Source organism: Lepisma saccharinum, chromosome 12 (genome assembly GCF_977018435.1).
Source record: "Lepisma saccharinum chromosome 12, izLepSacc3.1, whole genome shotgun sequence".
NCBI classification, from domain to species: Eukaryota; Metazoa; Arthropoda; class Insecta; order Zygentoma; family Lepismatidae; genus Lepisma; species Lepisma saccharinum.
In genome coordinates, this window is record NC_139240.1 from 61,089,176 (window position 1) to 61,098,773 (window position 9,598).

The window sequence follows — 9,598 nt, forward strand, 5'->3', positions numbered from 1 at the left end:
AATGAATGATAAATGCATTCCGAAGATAACTATTTTCGTACATATAACATGCGTAAGTTTTATGTACAACATATGTTTTACACATATGGAAGATGGAGCGACATAAAATATGAAAATACATATGCAACATGCTAACACTAAATTGTGTACATATTCAAAGTTTATTGAACACATATTATTGAAATATATTACATTACTGAAAAGAATAATACTGCGAGCGAAGCGAGCAAGAAAATATTTAGGTCCAATTTTTGCAATTGAAAACAATATTGATTTAACAGGGCGCATATAATTTCACTCAACCCCATGGCATTCTTTCTTTTAAAACTTTTTTTCATTTAGATCGCTCGGCATCCATGGTCGACTCCCGCCGTTCCCAGCTGTTGCTCTGAACTTGACGAGACTCAGAAAAGCAGGAGGCATTGTGAGCGAAGCAAGCAAGGCAATTTTACGAAATGTATTTTTATTAGCATCAAATTTGAAATCGAGGGGGAATTGCTGCTCTGTGCACTCCCTGCAGGTTCCCTTGGCCGTCAATATTCCCCCCCTTGAATTGACTTCCGTCGAAGGTTAGGAGCAATGACCCCCTGTGGTTGCGCCCCTGGCTGCACTCTTACGCCATGTTTCACTGTCGTGAAAGCAGTTTGCCACATTTACAGTGGCGTGCTCTGTTAGCCTTCTTTTGGCTCTGTTATGACTGCATTTTTGTAACGTCTTGTAACAATTCTTTAATATTCCTTACAGCTACTATGTAGCTACATTGCTACCCAGTGGCGGCGATTGGGTTCCAAAACTAGGGGGCAAGGTGTCAAAACTGGGGGGGGGGGGGGGATGGACACTTTACTTTACCTTGTTAGATAAGGCTTAGCATAGTGCGGAGGCAAAAGTGGGGGCAACTGCCCCCCTCCAAACGCCGCCACTGTTGCTACCAGTAAAATAGCAATCAGCACAATATTAAATTTCAAACGAGATTTAACCTGCGAGGAGTTTATTTGATTAAAAGGAGGAAAAACAGTATCAAAAAATATAGGAAGCTTCAACAAACAGATTGAATGATGAGGCTTTTCACTTTATCCTGAATCGCATAATCTAAACCCAAAATGGCCAACGTTGTATTTTCTCCCCGACGTTCTCGTCTGTACACGAAAGGGGTCCGTGGTCATTAACCCACCCTCGATTTCGCAAGGATTTTTTTCGGTTTTTATGAAGATTGTGTGTTGCTAAGTGTGAAGAAAGAAATTCTGGAGCGCGGAAAGAAGTATTTAGTACTGTACAGCCGTTTATAGTTGAGACATAGCCGTTTGATGTTGCGAGGTGGAACTCTAATTGCGACCATGTTACCTTCGAAGCACCCGTACCGATCAATGTATGTTAAAGTCGGCTGTACCCCAAGAAATGTCATGAAAATTGCTGTCAAAATTTCCCGCCGATTCCGGGCTCCGCCCCTGGGGTAATTAACCTACCGCCTGCAACCGCTATCGCGGCAACGCCCCTGCTCCGCTCCGGCTACCCGCCTGTCTCTATAGACACTTTGGTAACGAATTTAAATATTAAAAAAATGTAAGTTTCGTAGCGCGTAGAACTCCAAGGTAAATTTCTCGTATCGGACAAACTGATTTCTTCAAATTTACAGGAGAAATTACTTAGGGGATGTATACTTGTGGAAGTTCGGGGAAGTGTTTTCTCGCATCGTTCATTGAATTTTGCCGGTAAATCATCTATTTTCGATATAAATGTGTGACCGATGCGTCAATGGTTCGTGGGGCTGTGCGTCAATGGTTCGTGGGGCTGTGCGTCAATGGTTCGTGGGGCTGTGCGTCAATGGTTCGTGGGGCTGTGCGTCAATGGTTCGTGGGGCTATGTGTCAATGGTTCGTGGGGCTATGCGAGAATGGTGTGTGGGGCTACGCATATTTTTTTCGAAACAAATTTTTAAAAATTGTAACCTATACGTGACCCTACCTAACTTAAACTTGCCGGAAATGGTTCGTGGGGCTATGCGTCAATGGTTTGTGGGCCTACGTAGGTATTTTTTTGGGTGCAGTGGGGTGGAAACACTGCATGCCGAGTACGATAGTGAAACTGTGACCGCCATTTTGCGTGTTACCGAAGGCAAAAATAAACTAAGAAAACTTACTCTATATGTCGCAAATAGAGCTTATTTCCGTGAAATAAGCGAAATGCCACCTTCAGCAATGTTTCTCAATGCAGAATACGTAAGTACGAATATTCAAATTAAATCATCTAGAAAATTCTAGCCGTTTGTCTGATATGAGAAATTTACCCAAAAAAATCCTTGCGAAATCGAGAATGTGTTAGATGACCACGGAGCCCACGAAAGTGCTGGAGGTACCAGAGAGGTCGCCTAGCCGCTCTTCTCCACCGCGATTATTTTGTCAATACTCCCAAGGATCTACCAATATTTTAATCCCCTTTAACATAATGTTGAAGCAATCAGATGTAGGATAGATCCGACTTTTTTATTAACAATTATCAAAATGGATCAAAAATAGAACAAAGAAGCCTTTTTAACAAAAATTAATATCCATCAACAACAACGTTAGTGTATAAAATATCCATCCCTCATGAACATTAAGTTTCATATATCTTTTATACAGATCCTCAAAATATGTATAAAATCTACTATTTTCCCAATAGTAATCTAGTAGCTTATATACGTAATATATCAAGAAATTGTTGATCTAGCAAGGGGATAAGTTATTATTAAAAGTGTTCCTTTTCGTGCACGCAAACATTCAAAAACTTTCAAAAACTTTACTTCTTATTGATTTGCTTATACAGGGCTAGCATAAATGATTCATTCGTTTTGAAAAGACTATATTTAAAAACTTTACTTCTTATTGATTTGCTTATACAGGGCTAGCATAAATGATTCATTCGTTTTGAAAAGACTATATTTTCAAAAGTATTACACGTACACACATGAAAGATATATGAAAAGAACCACAAACTCGCCAAGTTTATACACCCTCTACAAATGTTCGATATGTGCCCCTTTGGTTACACGACACGTCCAGACGATACTCGAGGTCATTCCATACATTTTGTAGCATAGTCCTGTCAATAGTCTGCACTGCAGAACTGATGCGTTCTTTGAGCTCGACCAAGGATTGCGGTAGTAGGGGTATGTAAACAAGGTAATTAACGTACCCCCACAGGAAGAAGTCGCAGGGCGTTAAATCAGGAGATCTGGGAGGCCAGGGGAACAAAGCTAGGTCATCCTCACAAATACGCCCAATCCAGCGATGCGGAAGTTCATCGTTTAGGTAGTCACGAACTGGGATGTTCCAATGAGGGGGTGCCCCGTCTTGTTGGAAGACAAAATCCCTGAAGTCAGCACAGAGTTGCGGGAACAACTGCAACATATCCAGGTAACATTTACCGGTCACAGTTTGCTCAGCGAAGAAAAACGGCCCATAGATCTTTGTTTGTGACACTGCACAGAAAACATTCACCTTTTGAAATATCGAACATTTGTAGAGGGTGTATAAACTTGGTGAGTTTGTGGTTCTTTTCATATCTCTTTCATGTGTGTACGTGTAATACTTTTGAAAATATAGCCATTTCAAAACGAATGAATCATTTATGCTAGCCCTGTATGTTTCTTCGCTTTTTATGCCACTTTTGACTAATTTGTGAGGATATGATGAAATTGATGAATGGACACTCACAAACATCCATGCCCAGGCCGGGATTCGAACCCGGAACCCCTTGCGTCGTAGCGCGATGTGCTAAACACTCCGCTACGGGAGTGTACACAATGTACACTCATCGATTTTAAGAGCACGCATACATATCTAAATATCACACTTGTCGTTACCGCTGTCAAGGTTGTTTTCGAATAAGTCAGAAAGTGGCTGAAAGGTTGGATTTTTGCAAGTTACAAGTACGTAAATCTTTTCGTAAAGACGAATGTGCAATGCCTACATAATGTAGATTTTAAAAAGGTCTTAATTAGCATGCACCTAATTTACTCACAAAGAATGTGTATCTGTGAGATACCTGGATTCACTCGACAAAACCCCCATACTCCGTGCAGTCAAAAACAGTTAAGCAGTTAAACATGTAAGCCATGGATTCGCGAGAACCCAACCTTGTACTGCAATTCACTTGCATGTTCGAAGACTTGACGACAACCGATAGCAGGTTTCCCAGCGAGAACTGAGGCACTGTTTTCGTAAACTGCCAGTAGAGGGCAGATAAGAGCAGGTTATGATTCTTGGACGTAGCTATCGTCTGCAAGGCGAGAACTAGATTACGTAACAACCTTCATTCACAAGCAAGGGTGGATACAGGTCTGTGGTGGAATTAAGTTTTATAATTATAAAAATACGTAATCACCACAGTGCCCAAGGGGGGATTGACGAGTGTTGTAATCCCCCCTTGGGCCAGGTATTTCTAGAAATAAGAAAAGGACGTCAAAGGCAGGAAAAGATAGCAAAATGAGGACTGACTAGGGAAACAAATATACCGGAACGACTTAAGATGACCGTACCCCTCTCCGATTTTCTTCATATTTGACATACTCACTAATTGAGGCCTCCTAATCACGAATCTGAAGTTAAAATTTGTCGGAAAAGTCCAGAAATGGCAAAATAAGCAAACATAAGGCGTTAGTTTTCGGAATGGAAACTGTCGATTTCCGCGAAATTTTTTGTTTCACAACCAAATATATTTATTCCTGATACTACCACGACACCAAATTTTAACTATGTTTGCCTAACCTAACCGAACTAACCTAACCACGCACCAATGGTTCGTGAGGCTACCATCAATGGTTCGCAATTTCCAGACGTGACCGACAATTTTTAACTTCAGATTCGTGATTAGGAGGCCTCAATTAGTGAGTATGTCAAATATGAAGAAAATCCGGTCATCTGAAGTCATACCTGGAATTCTTACCAGATGTCAGTTTAGCTGTATAATATTAAAATTAACTTGATGCACAGATAGGCTAATCGGGACTGGATCTACAATTTTGAGTGGGATCGGAACCACTACGTGCCTCCATCGGTTGTCGAACACGGAAACCCTTGATTACAAGAACGTTCAAAACATAAGGTGAAGTAAAATGCTTAGGCGCCAAATAACAAAGGGAGGAACTATTTTTGCATGTTTATATTACGTCTCTTCCCAGGCGCTTTGGTCAAGCGTCGACGAGATTAAATAATGAACTGCACGACTGCAGAAATACCAGGATTCGAACCCGAGACCTGGACTAACTATACGAAACAAAAGACTGCTCTCAAGCATTCGAAGCTGTGAATGAGTGTCCTCCCGGTCACCAATTGCGACTTATCAATAAGAACATGTTTCTTTAAAAGTTAGGATTACAGAAACCACAAATTATACGTGTGTGTTTCAGACGTCTGGGGCGATACAGATGGTCGCAGACATCGGTATTCCTTGTAGGTTTTGAACTGGACTGTTTAGATTATTAAAAAAAAATCTAGGGTTGGTGGTGAATGCTCACACAAGATCTTGCTAGGTTAGGCCAATTAGGGTGTACATTCATTCATTGATTCATTTTGTTGAAAAGATAATCATCTATTCAACGAACTGTAACGATTTAATTTTCATGTGTGAAACTTCCAGACCTAATATCTTGGCTTTCTAGAGTTAAAACGAACTTAACGATTCCGAATGTTTAACGATTTTTCGTAACTTTTATGGGAATATTAGGAAATGCTTTAGAATAGTGGAAACTATTGTGGAAGTAAGGTTGAAGCTTGGAAAAACTAATTATCACAGTTAAAAGCTCCATTATGTTATATTTACGCAGCCATTATGATTTGAAAATTAGCTTACGTGGGCTATCGTTCCAGGCTTTCGGTCGTGTCAGAGACTGAGATTTAGCGGATTTTCATGAGGTTCGAAGGGGATTTCGTTCTTGACAAAGAACCATATAAGAGTGGATGGAAGGGAAGTATCTTTCTCTAGACAACACACTGTAAGGAAAACGTCTGTGTATCGTGATTAATTCGTTAAACAAATGAACTTGGGCCGACAGAACATTGCTTTCTCGACTTTCTCGCAGGAGCAGCGCCAAGCGTGGGCCACAAAATCAAATCAATCACGGAATTAAATTGCAAATGGCAACCTTTGTGACAAAAATAGAATTAACGTGCATAGGTAATAGTGAAAAATAGTGGGTAACAAGACTCGAATTTAGGATCTCTTAATTACGGATGTCTATAAATCAAATATTTAACACATTTGCAAAGCAAATTTAGAATTTGAACAAGTTTTTTTTAGCGATATTTAAACTTTATTTGATATGGATTCCTTATTTAGATGACGTAATAATGGCAACACACGAATGTACACCCAGGCTCTCTATTGAAGAAATCGTAAATTTGAAATATCGTAGAACAATGTGACAACATGTTTGGTAGCACACTTTCCACTTGCGACGTTCGGTACTAGTTTACTATCCTTCGGACACATTTATTTATTTTTACAGAAGAAACTACTGGTAACAGTTTCATATCGACACAACGTATTTATTCATTTTTACAGAAGGAACTACTTACGGAAATGAATTTCTGTAGCATTTTCAAAGTTCGTGCAGGCATTTTCTTTCATCTTGGAATCAATTTCTTGGGAATTCATGTATTTTTCAAGAGAAATATCTCTCCGACGCACAACTGCCATTACTTTCATTTCGTTCCTCTACGTGAATCGGATGTAACCCCCTGTCAGTGTTTCCAACCACGCAGTTGTTCAAGACGTAAAAACGAAATCTACATTCATGATATTACTACGACCCCAAATTTTAACTATGTTTGCCTAACCGAACCTTACCGTGGAACGAGTTTACAATACCGGACCACTCTCCAATTTCTATGAAATTTCGCCTACTCATTAATTGTGAACTCCTAATCACGAATCTGCATGTAATAATTGGCGGTCAAGTATGGAAATCGAGGAAAATACTAAATAAACTATGTTTTCTTAACGTAACGTAACCCTACCATAAGAACAATAGTTCCACGGAATACGTCATTTTCCCAACATGAAGAAATCAACAGGCAAGACAAGGTATAGTTCTCTTAGCTAAAATATTAATATTTCTTTGTATTTATGCTAATGGAACCTAACCTAACAGGCCTAACCTAACCTCGTAGGCATTCCTCGTCTGACGTCAGCAAGATTGTTGTGCGTAAAGGAAGACCATTAACGAATTGCGAAAGAAAGATTGTTCCAAATTGCTGTGTATGGACAATCACCGTGGTAAATCGCAATGCTATTTTACAAGTTCTACACGTAAATGTACAATTTTAACAAGTGACCGCCAAATATGAACTACAGATACGTCATCAGGACACCGAAATTAGTAAGTAGGCGAAATTTTATAGAAATTTGAGAGTGGTCCGCTATTGTAAACTCATGCGAAAAGCATAATTTAACCTTGAAGAATCTTTGGCAATGCAGAATACGTAAGTACGAATGTTAAAAATGACAAAATAAACAAGTGAGAGGTGTTGTGCCCATACGAAACTGGTACCTCTAATAGTTTGATTTAGCTGTTGAAAGAGGCACGTGTCACATTTAAACAATTTTTCTGCACGGAGCATGTTACGCGATCCATACACAAATTCTGCAATTTTACGAATAAAATAAACATGTCTATAGGGTATATCGAAACGGAAAATACACCATACTTTACCCATTACTTCTTAGCAGGCAGGCACAGGGCTCGTTGGTGTTACATCGAACGGCGCTCTACAAAGAGCTGCTGCGTGGCCAAGCGTGGCCGTCAGCTGACTGGCTGTTCAGTGTTGGCAACTCCATTTCCAACAAATTCCCCCTTAGGTACAGAAAATTTCCCTTTATCTAAGGACAAATTCCCTTATGGAAATGAAATTTCCCTCGATTCGTCAGAGCACTTTCATAGAGACAAGTTTCATCAGAAGTGTAACGGGTTATGAAAGTCAGGAGCATTGATATTCCAAACATAACATTAAAATTTCAGTATCCGCCAAACGTCTGAAATTCCTTTATTTTCTTCTTTTTCACATTGGTACTTACGTATTCTGCATTCCTAAGAATTCTTGAAGGTTCCGTTTCGTTTTTTTTCACGCAAATAATCTCAATTTTCGACATATCGAGTAATTCTTGTTTGTTCGTTTTCGCATGCGTTACATGCAATATGGCGGAGAAATCTTGACTAGCGTTGTCCATGATCAGTGGTTATGCAATGTTGCAACCTTCTTCATCGAAAAACACCTACTTTTGTGTTACTTATTTTTTTCCCCCCAGGTTCGAGAACCCCACGAACCATGCACGGATAGCCCCACGAACCATGCACGGCAAGGTTAGGTTAGGTTAGGTTAGGCAAACATAGATAAATTGTCATCTTCAAAATTGTCATGTTCTTGGAAAACAACGGTGTGGTTGGAAACACTGACCGGGGGTTACATCATCGAACGTACGCAACATTTGATTCACGTAGTGGAAGGACAACAGCTTTCGTGAATTGGAGACACATTAATCTTCAAAAAATACATGATTTACCGGCGAAATAAATTAAGCGATGGGAAAAAACACTTCCACGACCTTTCAAAAGTGTACGGAAAGTCAGTTCGGTAAGTACTTTCTCCTGTAAAATTGAAGAAATACGTTTTGCGGATACAAAAATTTTACTGTTCCCCGTGCAACATAGTGTCATGAAGGCACATTTAGGAGATGTGGGGGTAGAGCCCACACGTTCTCGAACTTGTCCATTTTGGGGGTGATGGGATCAGCACCACGCCCCGGCCGCCTTTACCCCTTCCCCCACCAGGGTGGCCCCTAGGCACCCGTTGATTTGAGGCTGAGTAAGGCTTGATAAGCTCAAGCAACTCTCAGGTCACTCTCCCCTAACGCTCCGCTCACGGTCAGGGGGGTATCTGCACTAGCGGTCAAGCTTCGCCCCAGTCAAGGTACGTTCAACGTGAGTCTGGTGTTGGTTTCTTCACAGAGTACACAGATTTTTCTGTATAAAAAGTCTGCCGTTTGTACTAGAGTCGAATTACTTTTGGTACATCTCCAGCGGACTGCTCGAGTTTGTCTAGCGGGCCTAGTGGGCGTGTAGAACCTGAGCAAGGGGCTTAGCGATAGGTTCTGGGTTGAGATTACGTCAGCGGCTCGCTTGGTTAATTGGCCGCTTCGAGAGTTGTGACTCGTTCCGATGCTTCAAATGCATAATAGCCAGAGATGTTACGGAAATAATCTCCCTCTAACTGCAATGTTTAAGAAATTTTCAACGACGGACTTGGCTGTTGCAGCACTGGCGTTAATTAGACATTGACTTGGTTGATTTACTTCGCTTTTATGACAGTTTTGACTAATCGTGAGGATGAGAATGAGTGATAATGTGATTAAATTGATGAAAGAACATCACAATGAACATCCATGGCCGGCCGGGATTCGAACCTGGTGTCATAGCACGCTGTGCTAACCACTCGGACAGGAGGTCGGCTATTATAAATATAATGTTGTTTATTGATGTTATACTTTTGGTTTGAAAGCGGCAAACGTATATTTGCAACAATGTGCAAAACTGTAAATGGCAACAATGGTAACACTACTTTGTC

General features: G+C 40.5%; 1 protein-coding gene across 3 annotated transcripts in view; it reads right to left on the bottom strand.

Moving 5' to 3' along the window:
- The window catches only part of LOC145996504 (uncharacterized), a 44,443-nt gene extending 36,670 nt beyond the window's left edge, over window positions 1–7,773 (bottom strand). For 2 of the 3 annotated variants that reach the window (XR_014442782.1, XR_014442781.1), the window contains exon 1: window positions 7,690–7,767. The gene's annotated coding sequence lies outside the window, so the exon portion shown is untranslated. Of the gene's footprint in view, window positions 1–7,689 lie in introns of all 3 variants that reach the window. The other variant, XM_083133008.1, reaches the window with a different exon arrangement.
- Between the last annotated feature and the right edge of the window lie 1,825 nt (window positions 7,774–9,598).